This window comes from Hypanus sabinus, chromosome 18 (genome assembly GCF_030144855.1).
Source record: "Hypanus sabinus isolate sHypSab1 chromosome 18, sHypSab1.hap1, whole genome shotgun sequence".
Taxonomy (NCBI): Eukaryota; Metazoa; Chordata; class Chondrichthyes; order Myliobatiformes; family Dasyatidae; genus Hypanus; species Hypanus sabinus.
Window position 1 is genome coordinate 77,324,010 of NC_082723.1, and position 19,054 is coordinate 77,343,063.

At 42.5% G+C, this 19,054-nt stretch overlaps 1 protein-coding gene across 9 annotated transcripts in view; it reads right to left on the reverse strand.

Moving 5' to 3' along the window:
• Nucleotides 1-19,054, reverse strand: part of hic2 (hypermethylated in cancer 2) — a 188,826-nt gene that overhangs the window by 73,706 nt on the left and 96,066 nt on the right. Inside the window, exon 2 of one of the 9 annotated variants that reach the window (XM_059943712.1) lies at nucleotides 726-789. The exons of the other annotated variants lie outside the window; for them this stretch is intronic. The gene's annotated coding sequence lies outside the window, so the exon portion shown is untranslated. The remainder of the gene's footprint in view (nucleotides 1-725; nucleotides 790-19,054) is intronic. 9 annotated transcript variants of the gene reach the window in all.

Sequence of the window (19,054 nt, forward strand, 5' to 3'; positions counted from 1 at the left end):
GCAACACAAACCAAAAGCATGATCGATCCACTCCCGTGCTTAACAATTGCAGAGGTGTTTTTTTCATGAAATTCTGCATCGTTTTTTTCTCCAAACATACCTTTGCTCACTGTGGCCAAAAAGTTCTATTTTAACTTCTTCAGTCCACAGGACTTGTTTCCAAAATACATCAGGTTTGTTTAGATGTTCCTTTGCAAACTTCTGATGCTGCATTTTGTGGTGACGGCGCAGGAAAGGTTTTCTTCTGATGATCCTTCCATGAAGGTCATTTTTGTGCAGGTGTAGCTGCACAGTTGAACAGTGCACCACCACTCCAGTGTCTGCTAAATCTTCCTGAAGGTCTTTTGCAGTCAAACGGGGGTTTTGATTTGCCTTTCTAGCAATCCTACGAGCAGTTCTCTCGGAAGGTTTTCTTGGTCTTCCAGACCTCCACTGTTCCTGTTAACTGCCATTTCTTAATTACGTTACGAACTGAGGAAACAGCTACCTGAAAACACTTTGCTATCTTCTTATAGCCTTCTCCTGCTTTGTGGGCATCATTTATTTTAATTTTCAGAGTGCTAGGCAGCTGCTTAGAGGAGCCCATGGCTGCTGATTGTTGGGACAAGGTTTGAGGGTATGTATAAAGCGTTGAAATTCGCATTACCTGGTCTTTCCTAACATGACTGTGAACAAGCCATAGCCCTAACAAGCTAATTAAGGTCTGAGACCTTTGTAAAAGTTACCTGAGAGCTCAAATCTCTTGGGGTATCCAAACTTTTGCATGGTGCTCCTTTCCTTTTTTTCACTCTAAAATTGTACAAAACAAAAATAATATACTAATCTTGCTTAAAATATTGAAAAGAATATTTCATCTTTAACCTTATGACTTCTGGAAATCAGTTCATCTTCTGCTCACTTAACTATTCACAGTAACAGAAATTTAGACTGGGGTGCCCAAACTTTTGTATGCCACTGTATATTCCATCTGCCATTTCTTTGCCCATTCTCCTAATCTATCTAAGTCCTTCTGTAGCCTCTCTGCTTCCTCGAAACTACCTGCTGATCCACCTATCTTCATGTTGTCTACAAACTTTGCAACAAAGCCATCATTTCCATCATCCAAATCATTGACGTATAACGTCCCAACATAGACCTCTGTGGAACACCACTAGTCTCCGGCAGCCAGTCAGTAAAGGCTCCCTTTATTTCCACTCCTTGCCTCCTTCCAATCAGCCACTGTATTATCTATGCTAGGATCATTCCAGTAATACCATGGGCTTGTAGCCTCATGTGTAGCACCTTGTCAAAGGCCTTCTTGAAAATCCAACAACCAATTCTCGTTTGGCTATCTGCTTGTTATTTCTTCAAAGAATTCTAACAGATCTGTCAGGCAAGATTTTCCCTTAAGGAAACCATGCTGACCACGTTTGTGAGGATTCAACATGTCCTCTAAAGCTTTGAGAAACTTCTATTAGTGCATGGTGGAGAGTAGATTGACTGGTTGCATCACAGCCTGCTATGTACCCAACAATGCCCTTGAACAGAAAATCCTACAAAAAGTAGTGGATACAGTCAGCCCATCATAGGTGAAGCCCTCCCCACCATTGAGCACATCTGCTAGGAGCAGTAGAACAGGAAAGAAAGATCCATCATGTAGGACCCCTAACACCCAGGTCATGCTCTTTTCTTGCTGCTGCCAACAGGAAGGAGGTTCAGGAGTCTCAGACATCACATCACCAGGTTCAGGAACAGTTATTATCCTTCAGCCACCAGTCTGAACTGTATTTACAAGCTATGGACTCACCTTTCAAGACTTAACATCTCATGTTCTCAATATTTATTATGGACTTATTATTACTATTATTTTCATTTTTTTTAATTGCATTTGCACAATTGTTTGTCTTTTGCAGATTGGTTGTTTGGCTGTCCGTGTTTGCAGATTTTCATTGATTCTATTGGGTTTCTTTGCTTTTATTGTGAATTCCCACAAGAAAATGAATCTCAGGGTAGTATATGATGACATATATAGTCCCATGCACAAATCTTAGGCACGTATACCTATATAGTTCGGGCATTTAAGTCTTTTGCACAGTACCATAGTAATTTTATATATTACACTGTACTGCTGCAAAAAAAACTAAATTTCATGACATGAGAGCGATAATAAACCTGATTCTGATAAGGGTGTCTATTATGGACTGAGAGTGGGAAGGAGGCAGGGAGAGGGGAATCATGGTTGCGGGAAGGGGAAGTGGAAGTGGGGAGTGAAGCAACAGAGAGACATTCTGTAATGATCAATAAACAAATTGTTTGGATTCAAATGACCTTGTCTGGTATCTCAGGACTGGGTGCGTTTGCAGCCACACTACACCCTGCCCCAACAAACACTCCTTCTCTGCCACCTGTACTGCACCTCTCCCGCGTTGCTCCACCCCCACCTTTCCCAACATCCTTTGCTCTTGTCAGATTTATAAACTTGCTCTCCATTTCACATTGACAAATACAGAACTGTGCAAAAGTCTTAGACACACGAGCGATATACATGAGTGCCTAAGACTTTTGCACAGGACTGTACGTACTTAGATAATAAATTTTCTTTGAACATTGAACACTTAGATCACATTTTTTCCCCATTCTGATATTTGGCCTGAACAACAACTGAACCCCTTGACCACGTCCATAAGACCTTAAGATATAGAAACAGAATTAGGCCATTTGGCCCATCAGGTCTGCATGTTTTTATGCATTGAGTTGCTGCCACGTGATTGGCTGATTAAATATTTGCAGTAACAAGCAGGTGTACCTAATAAAGCCACTGAGTAGATTCAACGTAGCCAGTATCAGCCACATCCATGGTAAAGACTGGAAGAACTTTAAGTTAGATTCAAAACCATTGGGAGTCCTGTTCCCTTGGTTTAATATTCAATTTAAAAACTAAACTTTAAACAGGTGGAACAGGGCAAAAGTGGTTTGTAAATTGTAAACTAATTTTAAATATAAAGAAAGTCTACAGATGTTGGAATTCCAAAGCAACACACTCAAGATGCTGAGGTCAGGCAGCATCTATGGAAGTGAATACAGTCGATGTTCCAGCATGAGGCTCTTCATTGGGACAGGAAAGGAATGGGAGAAGTCAGATTAAGAAGGTGGGCAAAGGGGAGGAAAAAGTACAAGGTGAAACCAGGAGAGGTGCTGGTAGACAAAACAGTGCAAGGCCAAAATTAGGTAGATTGTAACATCCTAGAGTCCATCTTACCACACTCGGGAAACTTTCAATAGACTTATAACAGTGGTGTAGAATCAGTCCATGAGTCTATTCCCACAGATACAGACCTGCTCGGTCTTTCCCAAATGTCTCTTACCATTTTAAAATTCCAGAGTCTGCTGTTCTTAAAATCTACTTTACAAAAGAGAACAGCTCCTCCTTATTTCTAACCCTTCATTTTCCTGCATTGCTCTCACATGCCCCGGGTACACATCATTTCATCGGTCCTGTGTGTTGAGGGAAAAGCAGAAACAGAATGCAGAATAAAGAATTACAATTACAGAGAAAGTGCAGGGCAGGCAGTAAGGTGCAAAGTCGCAACTGAGTAGATTGTAGGGTCAAGAGTTCATCTTATTGTACAAGAGGCCTGTTCAATAGTCTTATAACAGTGGGGTCCTTGAGCCTCCTGCTATGTGTTTTCAGGCTTTTGTACACTCAGTGTCTACTTTACCAGGAACCTCCCATACCTAATAAAGCGGCCACTGAGTGTATGTTCGTGGTCTTCTGCTGCTGTAGCCCATCCACTTCAAGGTTCAACATGTGTGTTCAGAGATGATCTTCAGCACACCACTGATGCAACACATGGCTATTAGAGTTACAGCTTAACCCAGTCTGGCCGTTCTCCTTTGACGTCTCTCATTAACAAGATGTTTTCACGTACAAAACTGCTATTCACTAGACCTCTTTGCTTTTCTCTGTAAACTCTAGAGACTGCTGTACATGAAACTCACAAAAGATTAGCAGTTCCTGAGCTTCACAAACCACCCTGTCTGGCACCAACAATCTGTCAAAGTCACATCAGTCACATTTCTTCCCCATTCTGATGATTGGTCTGAACAACAACTGAACCTCTTGACCATGTCTACATGTTTTTATCGATTGAGTTGCTGCCACATGATTGACTGATTAAATATTTGTATTAACGAACAAATGTGTAGGTGTACCTAATGAAATGGCTACAGAGTCTACCTTCTGCCCAAGCAAAGTGTTGTGGGGGTGGGGGAGGAATGGGGTAGCAGAAGAAATGTTCTGGAAGGTGGGGTTTGTGATTTTATTGGTCACTTTTCCAAGATAGCAAGAACTATAGATAGAGTCCACGAAAGAGAGGCTGGTTTCTGTGATGTGTTGAACTATACGTCCTGACATAAGTCCATGGAAGGGAGGCTGGACTTTCAAGATCAGACCAAAATTCCTTTGTTTTTGTTATAAGTAACTTCAGTACATGATAAAAAGACTGTGCTCTGCAGAAAGCTATGTCACTTTCATAGGTATGTTAACAATTATAAAATAAAAAGTTCATTTCCTAAGAATGAGTTTTGCACATCAGCAAAATCATATAAAGGTTTAATATACAGTACTTGAGATACTGAGAGAAGCTATGTCATGTTCATAGGAGTGTTAATAATTATAAAATGAAAAGTTCATTTCCTAAGAATGAGTTTTGCACACCAGCAAAACTATATAAAGGTTTATTACACTTGAGATACTGAGAAAAGGTTGCTTATCCCTAGCCACTACAGACCATGTATCCTGGGTTTGTTTTATTCCCCCCTCCCACACATCATCTCTCTGGGGCAAAAGATCAACTTTTTTTTAGGGAGGGATCTTTCTCCTCTGGTGAAGCGGCTTGTCCTGTTCGTTCTGGGGCAGCTCACTCACCTTTGGTCCCCACCGAACACTCAGCTCTTTCCTGTGGCTCCAGGTAGTTGTGACAGTTGCCACACCCTGGTACACCACTTCAACAGGCAGGTTAAACCAGGTAAGGGTAGCCGGCAGCCTTATACCCCTGTGAGATAGGGACATGCCTGTCTTGGCATGCGAAGTCAGCTCTGGTGGACTGGATGGGTGGGATCTACAGTCAGATCCAGTGAGGAAGGCAGTTCTGCAACACTCTGTGGAGAAGGATGGACATGACGAGGAATAAAAGATGTCAAAGTCATCCACTGCAATCAAGGAAGACCCCAGTTTATGACACTTGTTCGTAGCACCGAACCTGGATTTCTGAGGTCGAGAGAGTGGAACTGCCCCAGTATAATGGCACTTTAAAAACTCTCCAGCACAGGACTCCTGTTATTGTTGAACATGATGGACAATCACACAACATGTGGAGAGAATGTACGTTTTCCAGAAAGGCTTGCATTTGTATAGTATTGTGGACAAACCTTTTAGGACATTCCAAGAGACTTCACAACTCTGAACTACTTGTGAGTCTCTAGTCACAGAACATGGGGAGCAAACTCAAACGTCGGTGACATCTGGCACAGTGACATTAGTCGAATTTGAACACGGCCACTTCACAGAGTGAGCAGTTTATTGAGATACAGTGTGGAACAGGCCATTCTGGCCCAGTGAGCCACACAATCCAACAACCCACTGATTTAACCCTAGCCTAATCACGGACCAATTAACCTACTAACCGGTACATCTTCGGACTGTAGGACAGGAACATACAAACCTACCTACAGAAGACGCCAGAAATAAAGTCCAAACCTTGATGCCCCGAGCTGAAAGAGGCAGGTTTTAGGGTGCCATGGCGGTGTAGTGGTTAGCATAACTCTAATACAGCACCAGCAGCCAGGGTTCAATTCCTGCCACTGTCTGTACTGACTTTGTATCTTCTCCCCGCGACCATGTGAGTTTTCTCCGAGTACTCCAGTTTCCTCCCACATCCCACAGACAAACGGATTATAAGTTGATTGGTCACATGAGTTTATTTGGGCAGAATTATGTTTGAGGACACCCACATGGTCACCAGGAGGAACATAAAAACTTCTTACAGAGGGCATCGGAACTGAACTCTGAACTCTGGCACCCCCAGCTTGAATAACAGCACACTAACCGCTACACTATCATGGCAAATCTCATTAATAACATGGAATTGCTTCATCATCCCTCAATCAGGGGTTCTGAACCTGGGGTCCATGGACACCTTGCTCAATGATATTGATCTATGGCAAAAAAAGTGGTTGGGACACTGTTAATGCCTTTGGCATGTCCAAAGACACTGGCTATGAACTGATTTCATAGCAATGCCATCTCTCTCGCCACAGTTTATATGAAGCCTGACAACAGCAGCTGGTCAAACTGTTCTGCTGAGGAAGAACTACTGGGAAGTCAACAGGAAATGACTTTCTCAAAATCTCTGTTTAAGATCAAGTTCAAGTTTATTATCATCTAACTGTTTGTATATACAAACAAACATTTAAAAACTTTCCTCCAGATCGTGGTGTACTCACAAAACATATCACACACAGAATGCAAAATATCATATTATCATAAAATATAATTCAAAATGCATGTAGTGTGCAGCACAGGTAAACAGTAAATAGCTCGGTGTCTTAGTGATGAGAGCTCGGTGGTGACAGGGTGTTTACAAGTTTCACAGCCTGAGGGAAGAAGCTGTTGTCCAGTCTGGCAGTCCTAAGTCCTGATGCTCCTGGACCTCCTTCCTGATGGTAGTGGGTCAAAGAGATTGTGGGATGGGCGATAGGGGTTCTCAGCAATGCTTCAGGCCCTTTGTCTGCAACACTGCCAGTAAATGTCATAGAGGGAGGGAGGGAGACCCCGGTGATTCACTCTAGTTTTTTTACCATCACTCGGTGGTTTAACGCAACCAGACAGAACAGTACTGTACAGTACAGGGTCTTTGGCATACAATGTTGTGTCCATCTTTTAACCTACTCCGAAATCAATCTAACCCTTCCCTCCCTCCCACACAGCCCTCCTTTTTTCTTTCATCCATGTGCCTGTCTAAGAGTCTTTTAAACATCCTTAGCATACCTGTCTCTACCACCACCCCAGCCTTGAACTGCCATTGTTAAGTTAACAAATTTCACATCACATGGCAGTGATAATAAACCTGATTCTGATTACGTTCCACTCACTTACTCTGGGTTTTCAGCAATTGGATCAAAGGGATAAACAGATGGATAATACCGTATGGTATGGAGGGGGCTACTGCACAGATCAGAAAAAGCTGCAGAAAGTTGTAAACGCAGTCAGCTCCATTATGAACACTAGCCTCCCCAGCACTGAGGACACCTTCAAAAAGTGATGTTTCAAAAAGGCAGCATCCATCATTAAGGGCCCCCATCACTCAGGACATGCCCTCTTCTCACTGCAATTCTCCAAGAGAAGGTACAGGAGCCTGAAGACACACACTCAATGTTTCAAAATCAGCTTCATCCCTTCTGCCATCTGATTTGTGAATGGATACTGAACCCATGAACACTACCTCAGTAGGTTTTTGTGCTGGATCTACCACCAGGCTCACAATTAGACCCAGCATGCAGACACAGTGATGCCAAGACAGAGGCCGAGCATCCTGCGTCGAGCAACTCTGCTCCCAGGGCCTTTCCACCATCTACCAGCACAAGCAGGCATACTCACCAGTGCGGCTCTAATAATCTTCAAGGAGCACATCATCGTTGACAGAGCAGCCTGCTTGTTTAATTCCCCACCAATCTTTCTTAAAATCCACCCTCTCCACCGACAGGACTTGTCACCTAGATTGTTTTCACCAGCCCTCCTGCAGCACCTCCGAATGCCAACGTCAGCAGGAACATCATCACTTACAGGTTCCCCTCTGACTTCCAACCACATCTACACTCAGTGGCAGTTATTATTAGATACCTCTGGTACCAAATAAAGCTGCCAGTAAGTTTTTGTTTACAGCTTTCTGCTGCTCTGGTGCATCCACCTCAAAGTTCGATGTGTTGTGTATTCAGAGATGCTCTTCTGTGCACCACAGTTCTAACATGTGGTTACTTGAGTTACTGTCACCTTCCTGTCAGTCTTGTCATTCTCCTCGGCCACTCACTGGATGCTTTTTGTTTTTTGCACCATTCTCTGTAAACTCTAGAGACTGTTGTGTGTGAAAATCCCAGGAGGTCAACAGTTTCTGAGATAATCAAACCACCCCGTCTGGCACCAATAATCATTGCATAGTCAAAGTCACTTAGATCACATTTCTTCCCCATTCTGATGTTTGGTCTGAATAACAAATGAACCTCTTGACCATGTCTGAATGCTTTTATGCATTGAGTTGCTGCCACATGATTGGTTGGCGAGACATTTGCATTAACAAGCAGGTGTACAGCTGACAGAGTGGCCACTGAGTGCATTTCTCAATGGGTCTAAATTCTAGCCTTTGAGAGACATAAATTATAAATGCTGGCTTTCTTAGTGATGCCAAGATCTTATAATTGGAATAGTTTGCAAGAACTGGGTGCAATACACACAACAGGTCAATAAGCATCTGAGAGGGAGGGATAAGCTGAAAGACCTGGGTGGGTCTGCTCCGAACAAGACAGGAACCATGCTAGCAGTTTGTTTGCAAGTCCAAGGAGAGATTTTCTGAAGGTGATTTGACTGCCTGTGCAATGCTTTCTTCAAACCTTTAGTGAGACATGACACCTTGTCGAGATTCAATCAAAATTATCATCAGCATCAGAATCAATCAGGTTTAATATCATCACCAAACGTCATGAAATTTGTTAACTTTGCAGCAGCTGCACAATGCAATACACAATAATATAGAGAAGAAATAAATACGTCAATTACAGTAAATATATATATAAAATAGTTAAATTAAAAATAGTAGTGCAAAAGAGAAATTTTTTTAAAAGTGAGGTAGTGTTCATGGATTCAATATTCATTTAGAAATTGGATGGCAGAGGGAAAGAAGCTGTTCCTGAATCGCTGAGTGTGTGCCTTTGGGCTTCTGTACCTCCTCCCTGATGGTAGCATTCAGAAGAGGGCATGTCCTGCATGATGGGTCCTTAATGATGGATGCTGCCTTTTGAGGCATTGCTCCTTAAAGATGCCTTGGATACTACTGAGGCTTGTACCCATGATGGAGTTGACTCATGTTACAAGTTTCTATAGTTTCTTTCAATCCTGAACAGAACCCTCTCCCTGCCCCCGTACCAGATGGTGCTGCAGCCAGTCAGAACGCTCTGCACAATACGTCTGTGGAAGTTTTCAAGTGTTTTGGGTGACAAACCAAATCTCCTCAAACCCTTAATGAAATAAAGCTGCTGTCTTGCCTTCTTTGCAAGGGACAAAATAATCTTCAAACTAATAGCCTTGCATGAATTATATGCAGTTCCACCGGTCATTTTAATTTCAGTTTGGCATATTCAGAGAGCCATGGTGTGGTAGAGAAACAAGCCCTTCAGCCCATCTAGTCTGAGCCAAATGATTATTCTGTCTCATCCCATCAACTTGCCCCTGGACTGTATCCCTCCATTCCCCTCCCATCCATGTACTCATGAAAATTTCTCTTAAATGTTACCTTTGAACCACATCCACCATTTCCACTGGCAGCCTGTCCTGCAAGCAACCCACCAGGGGTCCTCAACCTGGGGTCCACATACCCCTTGGTTAATGCTGGGGGTCTGCAGCATAAAAAATGCACAGAAACCCCTGCTCAGGGTGAATGTTGCCCTTAAGCACGTCACCTTCTACCCTTAATCTATGACTTTTAGTTCTAGTCTCACCCTACCTCAGAGGGAAAAGCCTACTTGTATTTACCCTATCTATACCCCTTATACATATATACCCCTATCTATACCACTCATAATTTTATATCTACCTAAACTCATAATTTTGCACATTTTTGCTTGTGCAAAGAGTGGGGGGGGGGGGGAGGGTGAGCTTCAGGGTTTCAATGTTTCTGTTAGGGCATATTCTGGAGTTAAATTGTACAGCAAAGTATTACTTTCCACAACCAATCTTTAGACCTGAATGTGGACTGTACTTAAAATATAAAATATAGCCCTGGACAATAATTGCTAGAGCTGCGAACAGCAGGCAATTGAAAAACCAGACGATGCTGATAAACTTGAAGGTGGTGTGAACGTTATATATAATTCAAAGGAAGCATTGTAGATACATTGTTACTACAGAATTATCCTTTGATCTTTTAGCATATAAAATGCCATGTAATATTGGGTCAAAAAGGTTTCAATATGATGCCTGCTGTTTGTTCTGTTGAATAAAACACTTCTATATACACTAGCTTCAGCATCTCTCCGGTGACATTACTACAGTTTCTATCATTCATTCTAGGGGTTTCTCATTTTGTGAATGTCTGTGACGACTACGAATTTCAGACTGTATACTGAATACATTCTCTGATATTATGAACCTTTGAATCCTGATAATTCTGTTTACCTTTGCTTATATTTCTGACTTTACCTCAGTCTGATTACGATTAAATTCTATCACAAGATGAAAAGAAAGTTCTGGAAAATTATAAATGGTTCTGCACAAACTTACTGTTCCCAACCCACTCACCCTACCTCACACAGCTCTTTCTTCTCACTTCACCGTCATCAATACTTTTCGAATCAGAGCTGATGTTTTTTTTCTTCCCTTTGTTTTAAGCAAGAAACCCCAAAAGAGCACCTCTAAGGTTTTACTTGGGAGAAAAGATTTTTTTCCCCCCACTGATAAAACTCCACATCAGCATTAAATTTCAGTTGGACAGAATCTTCTCTCCCACATGCTCCTTTAAGAATTCATGAAGCCACTTGCAAAATGCTCTTTTTGGCGGCTGATTGATTCCTTTAGTTCCAAGTGATGTACAGCTCAGGGAAGCAAACTGGAAGATGGTAAATTTTAACAGGCAAGTGTGTGTGTATGTGTGTAGATGTTGCTATGATTTACTTATTTACTTCAATTTCGTTACCCTGTATAAACATCAAACATAAGTTGACTTAACTCTTAACTAAATATTTCCTTAAATAAGTACCATTTATTGACATTTTCCTCCCTTTTTGCACTACCTATTTAACTTATTTAACCTATTTAACTGTAATTCACAGGTTTTAATTCTACTGCTGCTGCATAGAAACAAATGCCACAACACACCCCGATGATGTTAAACCATATTCTGATTCTGAAATAAAACACACCAGAATGGAACTCAAAATATTATCAGAATCAGAATTGGGTTTTATATTTCTGGCATATGTCATTAGGTTTTTTACTGAGAAGCTCCAAGTAAACAGTTTGGAGTTTGATGTTTTTAAGTCAACTATTTTTGGAATATACCAAAAAATGTTCCTGAAGAGGCACGGAGAAATTGGAGGTAAAACTCCAAACATTGTTTCACCAGCACTTCAGACAGGCTTGGAGAATTACCTCCTTCAGATGCACGGATGGACATGCTGGGATTTGCATATTTCCTTTCTAGTTCCAACAGGTAAATTACAGATGTTGTTGTCAAATAGTCCACATTGAGATCACATAAAATACAAGTGGATAGATTCTCAAATAATCTGTGGACTTAACCCCCTTTACAGAAAGAAATAACTGTGATAACTGCCACAAGGACACTTCATATTAAAGTGAATGGGTACAACTAGTTTGGTGTCAGCTTCTAAACTCATTTCATCAAAAAAAACAATAAGCACTATTAACTTTGACAATTGGAAAGACAGATCCCAGCTCTGCCACTCAAGCATTTTCATTTCCTGTCCTCTGCTACTAAAGCAGCCAGCAATAATCTCAGACCCCACCCACCCTGGACACGGCCCCTTCTCCCCTCTCTCATCGGGCAGAAGATACAAAAGCCTGAAAGCACATCCCACCAGGCTCAAGGGCAGCATTTTTCCTGCCCGTTACACCACTGGCATTTAGGGCAGCAATGAAGGTCCTCCACTCCTGACCATACTGTTGCACACAGATATAGAATGATTCACAAGACCATAAGATATAGGAGCAGAATTAAGCCACTTGGCTCATCGAGTCTGCTCCAACATTTCATCATGGCACCAGGGAGAGAGGGTGAGGACGGGAGGGAGGGAGAGATGCCTCTGACAGCCATGCCCTGTCTCGATTTATACATCACATGTAAGTCAGTAGTTTTATATTTATTCGACATTGTTAAATGCACTGTGTGATAATATGATCTGTATAAACAGCTTGCAAGCCAAGCTTTTCACTGTATCTTGATACATCTGAGAATAATAAACCAATTACAAAAATAACCTAGTATCTTGAGTAGCTGGCAGATTAAAACAGCCCTCATGCCTGGGTACATCTCTCTTCCTTCCTTAACTTTAGCACAGCCCAAACTTGGCTGCTGTCATCCTAATACATCCCAACCCATCAATATCTTTTTTTTCCAGCACAAAGACACTTTAGCATTCAATGTCAAAAGTATCTCTGTGTACTTAAAGTTCTTGTTCCCACCATCCCCTCCAAAAGTTCAAACTCCAGTTTGTTATCTTTTGCGCGCTGGTTGAATGCCCAAATTGGTGCAGGCTTCCATTGGTTCTGTTATTGAGTATGGTCACAAGAAAATGAATCTTGGGGCTGTATATGGTGACATACGTATACTTCAACAACAAATTAACTTTGAAATTTGAACTCTCTTCTCTCCAATAATGAAGTTCCTCTCTTCAATCCAGAACTTTCTACTCCTGTTCCCGGAAACCCTTTATCAGCCTCGCCGTCTTCACAATCAACCAAATATTTGGTCTTCTCTCGTTCTTGAACCAACTGGCAAAACCTTAATCACTAATGTTGAGCAGCATTTGGAACACTTTGATTATTTTAAACTGAAGATGACTTTTTTTTTGTTCTAGTTGTGTCCTTTCATGTAAAAATTGTGTATAATTTGTAATTTTTTTCTTGTGAATGCAGCTTATACAATGCAATCTGATGCTGCTTCAGGTTTTTGATTACACCTGTGTGTATACTTGTGCCTTTGACAGTAAACATGATTTTAACTTTGTACAACACACACCAAATGCTGGAAGAACTCAGCTAGTCAGGTGCCATTGACTTCATGCTCTAGCCTTTTTGTTAGTTTCTTGTGCAGGGGAGGGGAATTTGGGAGCCAATATTTTTGTTGTATTTCTTGTGAGGGGAGTGGGTTTGAGGGCCAATATTCTCTTTGTGTTTTGTGCAGGGGGAAGGGCACTTGGGGCTCGACATTCATATTGCCATTCTTTTTTATGCGGGGGATTGAGTTTACTGTTTCTCTTTGAACTGACTTCCATGGTTTTCTTTGTTCTGTGGCTATCTGGAGAAGAAAAACAAATATTCTCTGTAATTCATAGGTTTTTTTCCTAATAGTAAGTATCACATTGTACTGCTATCACAAACACAAGTGATATGCTGGTGATATTAAATCCGATTCTAATTCTCATCCTTGACGGTAGCAATAAAAGGTTTCTCAACTGTCTTCAGCTTATATCTGCTTCATAATGACATGGAGGTTGCAAAGTTAACCAGTGAATTTGCAACAGACCCAGTCTCAATGCACTCTAGACTACCACCAACACAGCACAAGGCTCAAGAGATTCTGCAGATGCTGGAAATCCAGAGTAACACACACAAAATGCTGGAGGAACTCAGCAGGTCAGGCAGCATCTAATGAGAGGAATAAACAGTTGATGTTTCAGGCTGAGACCCTTCATCAGGACAGGAAAGGAAGGGAGAAGTAGGTGGAGAGGAGGGTGCACAAACTACAAGGAGATCGGTGAAACCTTTGCCATCTGATTTCTGAAAGACGTTGAACCCATAAACACTCATGAACCCATACATCAAATTTCATGACATATGCCAGTAATATTGAACCTGATTCAGATCTCTGGAGGAAAATAAACAGTCGACTTTTCAGGCTGAGATCCTTCATCAGAGTCCTGAAAAAGCAGGGGTTCCCAGACAGGGGTCCATGACATTAAAAAAAGGTTAGGAACGCCTGTAAGGGTCTCAGCCTGAAATGTCAACTGTTGATTCCCCTCCATAGGTGCCGTGTACGATTTGCTCCAGTATTATGCGTGTGTGTGCATCTGCAGTATCAGTGCGCTTAAGACTTTAACTTTGCCTTCTCTTTCTTAGTGTTCTGTTGAAGTACAGGTCTGCGTCTTGGCATACTTCCCTGAATTAAAAACAAATATTCCACGAATTGTAAGCTGCAATTGCAAGGCCCAAAATTCTCCAAGCACATCTTCATCCTCATAGTCTTAATCATTTTCTTCCTGTCAAAAGAAGACTCGATGGGCCAAATAGCCTAATTAGCTCGTATATCTGGGATATGAAATTGTTAGACATTGACTTTGCTATTCAACATTTTTACCTGCTGTTGACTGCTGTTCTTTATCTGAAATTCACCAAATTCAAAAATTTATTATGAAAATGCAAAAGTGACATTTTCAATCTCTCACTGCTATGGGCAGAAGTTCCCACTTGCTTCAAAAAGGCAACAATTATACCAGTGCCAAAGAAGAATAATGTGAGCTGCCTTAATGGCTATCGCCTGGTAGCACTCACATCAACAGAAATGCTTTGAGAAGTTAGTCATGACTAGACTGAACTCCTGCCTCAGCAACAGCAGACGCAATCTCAATGGCTCTCCACACGGCTTTAGACCACCTGGTCAACACAAAAACCTACAGTGGCATACAAAAGTTTGGACACACCTGGTCAAAATTTCTGTTACTGTGAATAAGCGAGTAAAAGAAAGTAAGAGATTACCTGATTTCCAAAAGGTTTAAAGTTAAAGATGACACATTTCTTTAATATTTTAAGCAAGATTACTTTTTTATTTCCATATTTTACAGTTTCAAAATAACAAAAAAGGAAAAGGGCCTGAAGCAAAAGTTTGAGCATCCTGTATGGTTAGTACTTAGAGAACACCCCCTGTGGCAAGTATCACAGCTTGTAAACGCTTTCTGTAGCCAGCTAAGAGTTTTAAAATTCTTGTTTAGGGGATTTTCGCCCAATCTTCCTTGCAAAAGGCTTCTCGTTCTGTGAGATTCCTGGGCGTCTTGCATGCACTCTCTTTTGAGGTCTATCCACAGATTTTCCACAGATGATGTTTAGGGCTGTGAAGCCCATGGCAAAACCTTCATCTTGTGCCTCTTGAGGTAGTCCATTCTGGATTTTGAAATGTGTTTAGGATCATTATCCTGTTGTAGAAGCCATTCTCTTTTCAACAACTGCATTGGCGCTGCCTCCTGCACGCATGCTGAGCTCGTTGACTTCATTAACTTTGTCTCCAACTTTCACCATGCCCTCAAATTTACCTGGTCTATTTCTGACACCTCCCTTCCCTTTCTTGATCTTTCTGCCTCCATCTCTGGACACGGCCTATCTACTGATATCTACTATAAGCCTTCAGACTCTCACAGGTACCTGGACTATTCCTCTTCCCACCCTGTCCCTTGCAAAAATGCCATCCCCTTCTCACAATTCCTCCGTCTTCACCACATCTGTTCTCAGGATGAGGCTTTTCATTACAGGATGAAGGAGACGTCTTCCTTTTTTAAGCAAAGGGGCTTCCCTTCTTCCACCATCAACTCTGCTCTCAAACGCATCTCTCCCATTTCCCACACATCTGCTCTCATCCCATCCGCCTGCCACCCCACTCGGGATAGGGTTCCCCTTGTCCTCACCTACCACCCCACCAGCCTCCAGGTCCAACGTCTAATTCTCCGTAACTTCCGCCACCTCCAACGGGATCCCACTACCAAACACATCGTTCCCTCCCCCACCTTTCTGCTTTCCGCAGGGATCGCCCCTTGTCCACTCATCCACCCCATCCCTTCCCACCAATCTCCCTCCTGGCACTTATCCTTGCAAGTGGAACAAGTACTACAGCTGCCCTTACACTTAGGGCTCCAGACAGTCCTTCCAGGTGAGGCAACACTTCACCTGTGAGTTGGCTGGTGTGGTATACTGAGTGCAGTGCTTCCGGTGTGGCCTTTTATATATTGGTGAGACCCGACGCAGACTGGGAGACTGTTTCGCTGAACACCTACGCCTGGTCCGCCGGAGAAAGCAGGATCTCCTGGTGGCCACACACTTTAATTCCACTTCCCATTCCCATTCTGATATGTCTATCCATGGCCTCCTCTACTGTCAAGATGAAGCCACACTCAGGTTGGAGGAACAACACGTTATATACCAGCTGGGTAGCCTCCAACCTGATGGCATGAACATTGACTTCTCTAATTTCTGTTAATGCTTCTCCCCTTCTTACCCCATCCCTGATATATTTAGTTTTTTTTCTCTCTCAGCGCATCACTCTGCCTGTTCTCCATCTCCCTCTGGTGCTCCCCCCCCCCCTTCTTTCTCCTTAGGCCTCCCGTCCCATGATCCTTTCCCTTCTCTAGCTCTGTATCCCTTTTGCTAATCACCTGTCTGGCTTTCAGCTTCACCCCACCCCCTCCGGTCTTCTATCTTTTCACATTTTCCCCTCTCCCTCATACTTTCAAATCTCTTAGTATCTTTCCTTTCAGTTAGTCCTGACGGAGGGTCTCGGCCCGAAACGTTGACAGCGCTTCTCCCTATAAGATGCTGCCTGGCCTGTTGTGTTCCATTAGCATTTTGTGTGTGTTGTTTGAATTTCCAGCATCTGCAGATTTCCTCATGTTTGCTCTTTTCATCTTCAGCTTTTTTACAGATGGTGTAATGTTTGCTTCCAGAATTTGCTGCTATTTAATTGAATTTATTCTTCCCTCTACCAGTGAAATGCTCCCTGTGCCACTGGCTGCAAAACAAGCCCAAAGCATGATTGATCCACTCCCATGCTTAACAGAGAGGTGTTCTTTTCATGAAATTCTGCACCCTTTTTTCCCCAAACATACCTTTGCTCAATGCAGCCAAAAAGTTCTATTTTATCTTCATCAGTACACAGGGCTTGTTTCCAAACTGCATCAGGCTTGTTTAGATGGTCCTTTGTAAACTTCTGATGCTGAATTTTGTGATGAGAATGCAGGAAAGGTTTTCTTCTGATGACTTTTCCATGAAGGTCATATTTGTGCAGGTGTCGCTGCACAGTAGAACAGTGCACCACCACTCCAGAGTCTGCTAAATCTCCCTGAAGGTCTTCTGCAGTCAAATGGGAGTTTTGATTTGCCTTTCTAGCATCCTATGAGCAGTTCTCTCGGAAAGTTTTCTTGGTCTTCCAGACCTCAACTTGACCTCCACCGTTCCTGTTAACTGCCATTTCTTAATTACATTACGAACTGAGGAAACGGCTACCTGAAAACACTTTGCTATCTTCTTATAGCCTTCTGCTCTGTGGGCATCATTTATTTTAATTTTCAGAGTGCTAGGCAGCTGCTCAGAGGAGCCCATGGCTGCTGATTGTTGGGACAAGGTTTGAGGGTATTTATAAAGTGTTGAAATTTGCATCACCTAGCTTTTCCTAATGATGACAGTGAACAAGCCATAGCCCTAACATACTAATTAAGGTCTGAGACTTTGGTAGAAGTTATCTGAGAGCGCAAATCTCTTGGGGTGCCCTAATTTTTGCATGGTGCTCCTTTCCTTTTTATTCCAGTCTAAAATTGTACAAAACAAAAATAATACACTAATTTTTGCTTAAAATGTTGAAAAGAATGTTTCATCTTTAATTTTATGACTTTTGGAGGTCAGTTCATCTCCAACTCACTTAACTATTCACAGTAACGGAAATTTTGACCAGGGGTGCCCAAAGCTGTTCATCGACTGTAGATCAGCATTTAATACCATCATTCCCACAATCCTGATTGAGAAGTTATAGAACCTGGGCCTCTGTACCTCCCTCTGCAATTGGATCCTCGACTTCCTAACCGGAAGAGCACAACCTGTGCGGATTGGTGATAACATATCCTCCTTGCTGAGAATCGACACTTGCGCGCCTCGGGGGTGAGTGCTTAACCCACTGCTCTACTCTCTGTATGTATATGACTGTGTGGCTAGGCATAGCTCAAATACCATCTACAAATTTGCTGATGACATTGTTAGTAAAATCTCAGGTGGTGACGAGAGGGCGTACAGAAGTGAGATAGGCCAACTAGTGGACTGGTGCCGCAGCAACAACCTGGCACTCAACACCAGTAAGATGAAAGAGCTGATTGTGGACTTCAGGATGGGTGAAACGAAGGAACACATACCAATCCTCATAGAGGGATCAGAAGTGAAGAGAGTGAGCAGCTCGAAGTTCCTGGATGTCAAGATCTCTGAGGATCTAACCTGGTCCCAGCATTTTGATGAACTTATAAAGAAGGCAAGACAGCAGCTATACTTCATTAGGAGTTTGCAGAGATTTGGCATATCAACAAATACACTCAAAAAACTTCTATAGATGTAACATGAAGAGCATTCTGACAGGCTGCATCACTGACTGGTATGGGGGTTGGAGGCTACTGCACAGGACTGAATGAAGCTGCAGAAGGTTGTAAATTTAGTCGGCTCTATCTTGGGTACTAGTCCACAAAGTACCCAAGACATCTTCAGGGAGTGGTGTCTCAGAAAGGCAGCATCCACTATCAAGGACTTCCAGCACCTAGGGTAGTGGTCACCAAACCGTCGATCACGATCGACTGGTCGATCTTTGACACTTCGCCAGTAGATCCCGAAAAAAATCAAAAATAAATACACAAATACTGTTGAGAGATTGTTTCCGGGTTGCAGGTTTCAGTTCCGTTCTTTCTGCTCAGTGCGCATGCTTGTAGCTCCCTGCACTACACAATGTAATTCAACACGTACAAACAAGCTGGATGAACTCAGCAGGTCGGGCAGCATCCACTGAAATGAGCAGTCAACCTGCTGACTGCTGAGTTCATCCAGCTTGTTTGTACGTGCTGATTTGACCACAGCATCTGTAGTGTACTTTGTACTTACACTGTGTAGTTCAGTGGTCCCCAATCACCGGGCCGCGAGGAAACAGTATGAGTCAACTGCACCTTTCCTCATTCCTTGTCTCACCCACTGTTGAACTTGAACCCATGCGAGATCATCGGTTGTCTAAACGCAGTGATACTCTCACGCCAGGGATCACTGGTTCGCCTCAGGTGGCCG